Source organism: Pundamilia nyererei, unplaced genomic scaffold, assembly GCF_000239375.1.
Source record: "Pundamilia nyererei isolate P.nyererei 1_Seehausen unplaced genomic scaffold, PunNye1.0 scaffold01423, whole genome shotgun sequence".
Taxonomy (NCBI): Eukaryota; Metazoa; Chordata; class Actinopteri; order Cichliformes; family Cichlidae; genus Pundamilia; species Pundamilia nyererei.
Window position 1 is genome coordinate 7,311 of NW_005188824.1, and position 4,252 is coordinate 11,562.

The 4,252-nt window shown below is 37.3% G+C and overlaps 1 long non-coding RNA gene across 1 annotated transcript; it reads left to right on the top strand.

Annotated features, from left to right (window-relative positions):
* The first annotated feature begins 229 nt into the window (after window positions 1-229).
* Window positions 230-4,190, top strand: LOC102203630 (uncharacterized). Its single transcript, XR_312526.1, has 4 exons — window positions 230-437; window positions 754-1,088; window positions 1,363-3,536; window positions 3,646-4,190. It is a non-coding gene; the product is annotated as an uncharacterized LOC102203630 (long non-coding RNA).
* The last annotated feature ends 62 nt before the right edge of the window (window positions 4,191-4,252 follow it).

Below are 4,252 nucleotides of genomic sequence, written 5' to 3' on the forward strand. Positions count from 1 at the left end.
AAAAAAGTTAAAGTTGTTTTTCTCTGATAAGTTGAATCACACAAAAAAAGACTTTTCTGTTGGGTGAATCTGAGACTTTTTGGAAAGAGAAAGAAAGAAGTATCAATTTAACCTAAACTCTCTGCTGTTCAAAAAACAATATTGGTCATAACCAACCAAGTGAAGTTAAAGTTGGATGTACTTCAGTAAAAGCAGGAAGAGTGTTCGCCTGTTGAGTCACAAAGTTTACTATCACACTTTTTTTAAGCTTTTGTCAGCAGCTATCTATTTTCAGCCTGAGCTTTTACAGGAAATATTCTAGTTTCGTCTCTTTTGCTCAGTTCCATGATTTCAATAAAGGGAACTTCAACAAAGCTAGCGAACGGTGCTTATGATGAGCTACATGATTACGCTCACGCCGCAGACCTTGACCCACAACACTGAAGCAGCACTTCAAGGTAACATGAGTGTTTTTATTGACTTAACCTCTGCTGCTTGACTTGGCTTACATAATCATATTGATTTAACATGTCAACTTTGACTGTTTTGTTCATTTTAATCCATTTTTATTGTGTTTTTTAAACTTGTATTCTTAATCATATATTTATAATGTTACATTTTAACAGTGGAAGGTCTCTAGTTTAGAATCAACCCTTAACTTTCCATCTCAGCTATACTGCTAAACACTGTCTTGTGCTGTAGTTTGACAGATTATCACATTATTGTTTCAGCCATGCTTTTTGAACCATTTTGTTTCTTTATCCATAATTGCAGACCATGTATACCAATGGCACCGGAGGAAATAACACAGTCAGTGACAGTTCCTCCAACTCTTCTACAAATCTAGGAGTCGGGCTTGGGGTCTTCTTTTTGCTGCTTGCGATCATAGTTGGTGTAATCATTTATAAATTCTACGGTATAATCGCCAATGTGATGCCGTTTAGACAAAGAACAGCGCAAGAAAAGGAGGATCACTCAGAGACCCCACAAGCAGATTCCCATGAATATACTGGTATGATTCGAGAGCAGTCAATAGGACAATCTTCTATCTATGAAAACCTGAAACCTCAAACTTGTGGCTACAGCATGGCAGCTTCAAACCAAAGCAGGTGAGCTGCATTAACTGTTTTTTCTACGTGTAGATTTTCATAAAATGTATTTCTTGGAACACTTGTGAAACTGCAGAAGCTCAAAAGCAACGGACGGAAGTGGATTAAGAAACGATGTGTGTGTGTGTGTGTGTGTGTGTGTGTGTGTGTGTGTGTGTGTCAGTTTCCCCATTTTGCACAATCCTGTTGTGATATAGACAAAAACAGAAACCCAAAAACTTTTACAGTTTACCTAACGAGACTGTTTTCCATCACATTTACTGTTTTTTCAAAGGTTCCCAGTCGAACCTGATGACGACGTGTACCTGCAGTGCGACGTCATAGATGAGGCCATATACATTAATGACCAATCACATGACTGTCAAGAAGAAGACGTGTACGTTTTGCCAGATTAATCACGGGACACATTTGTAGAAAGGCCTGCGCATTTTGCTCCAGTTGTTGTATGCAGCAAGCTGTCTCTTTTGATTTCTGTCTCTGTTTTTGTATAACGATGTACAGCTAAAAGTCAGCATACTGCTACTGCTGCTTTTTGATACAGTCTGACTGTAAACAGAAATGACTGGATGGTAGCAACATGTCAGTGTTATCTGTTATCTCCCATTTTGGAGGAGAGTAACAAACCTTTTTTTAATTTTTTATTTAATCCACTCCCTCCTGGTACGATTATCTATGTTACACATGTTTGATTGCTACTATTATTGGCACATCTCATATCACAACAACGCTGGAAAACACTGTACAAATTTTGACAGCAGTCCAAGGTAATCAAGTTTGTGATTAGATTAGATTGTTTTATGGTGTTCTCTTGTAGTTACAGATGAGGCTTTACTTTGACCTTTGGAGAGAAGTGTGGGCAGTCTATCTGAGGTTTTGTGAGTCGTGTGTGTTCAGTATTGTCCTTTTTCTCTCACTGGAAATTCTTCACTTGGTCCTAAATCAAATCTAGAAACATTTAACTTGCGTAGATATTGACATCATGTTATGTTTTTAGTATTTTGCTAAACAATGCGTCCAAAATAAATCCAAGGTTTTAAAAATCAAACTACAGATATGGATATGGACACACATATCTTTGGAATTCCCCTTTTTGTGCAAAAACGTTTAACTACACACTGAATCTTTGAGATACCTTCATATGAGAAAAAATGAAGTGCAGTTTCAACAGTACATCTCAGTTTTTCTGCTGGAGTAAAGAAAAAAATATACTAACATGAAGAAATAAATGTGTAAAATTACCTAAAAGGTTCTGGCAGATTATTGCAAAGACTGTCCTGCAATAATAAAGCAAAGTCATTTATTTTTTTTAGTTTTGTTGTTTTTGTTTGTTTGTTTTTTATTGTGGACCCACTATAAAAAATGCTCTCAATTTCTATCAATTAATTGTTTTTCTATAACTTAATTACTTTTAGTGCAGTCTAAATGGCCATGGGGGAGGTCTCTATCAGTAGTTAAAGCTGTAAAACTAACAAAAAATACAGTGAGAAGTCCAAAATCAATGCTCTCCTTCACATTTTCCACTGGGGCTGGATTGGAGTCTTGGGCGTGCCAATTCTGGCCCCCAGGACTTCAGTTTGACACCCCTGGCCAAACACAGGTTGCAGTGGTTTCTCTGAATTTTTTTCCTGTTTGAATAAGGAAAACTATTTTGCTGACCAAGTCATCATAAAATTCAGCAGCAATTTAAACTAAAGGTCATCTAGTTATGGAATAGCAACCAGCGGCGAGACCAATCATTTTTCATATCACAGACATGATATCATAGTATATTTACCCTAGACAAAGAAATATGTGTGCTTTCAAACATGTTACCACAGACGGACAGACAGACAGACACGGCACCCAAACTTTTCTCTGTGGTTGTTGTTGCTAAAGCAAATGACTCAACAGTTTGTTGCAGTTACACACAGACGCAACTCTGCATGGTGAAAACATTACATGCTTTAGACCCGATAAAGTTAAATAATGTTTCAAAATACTAAAACTTTTATTTAAATTAGAAATTAAAAAAGGGACAAGATAAGTGAGAAGCTCGATGGCTCCCACGTGAGTGTATAGGCAGCCAACCAGATGTGTGGGATTTATTACTCCAGTTCATGCTATAAGATGCAAGATGCAAAGAGCAGAATTTAAATAAAATTCTTATCACTTTCCTTTAAAATGATAAGCCAATGAGGCTTTATAAACACTATATTAGGAATCAAAAAACTCATGATTAGTAGTAACTGCTACACAAAAATGTTCATATAAAGCAGAAAACATGTGGTTTATGCAAAGGCAGGAAAAGATGCAATGGTCAGCACTATTTTATCTAGTCTGTGGTTTGTCGGCTTTTTCAGGCGCGAGGTCCAGAGAGGATGTGAAAATCTGTCGTTCTTTTTACAGCTCGAGTCCAGATCTGCGCGGATTTCAGAGAGCAATCGAAATATGAAAGCCACAGAATAACAAGTGAGGTTTGTGACTGTGTTTAGAGCGGTTAGGTGAAAATAGACTGGGAGGATTATTTTTAGCTTTGGTTCCAGTTATTCTGACATTAATTTCGCTGATTGTTTTCCAGGTAGGCTATTTGAGGATCCGAAGGAAGGGAATGCCCAAACGAAAGCCTGTGTGTCTCAGGCCACGCACACTCACACAGAGCACGGTTTAGTAAATGCTCTGCTTGCTTGTATCGTTTGGGTGGAATGCAGCTCAAAACCTTTCAGCACATGAGAATGAATGCCTTTCCATCCATTCACACACGACTGTGCAGCAACCCTGAAGATGTCATCTTTGAAACAAAGCGTTAACAGGACAAAAGCTAAGAAAAGAATGAGCAGTGACTCAATTGAGAGGCCCAACAGATGTTCCAGTAGGTCTGCTTAATCATCTATTAACTCAATGAGCTCAGTATGTCCCACTTTTAAAAAAAAGCTTGGTCTATTGATCGCAAAGCAGCATGGGCTCCTGTTTAACTGACCTTTATCCCTTTCAAGATAAAAAAAAAAAAAACCTATAAAGCACTTATTACAGCCAGTTGTGTCAAGCCAGATATCAATTTGCTCACTTTTTACCACAGGCTCTGTTAATATTTCCTTTTCACCCTAAACCTTGAGCTGTAATTATGAATTCAGGATTTTTTTAAGCTTCTTTTAAGTTATTTTTCAAGTTACTTGAGATATATATAT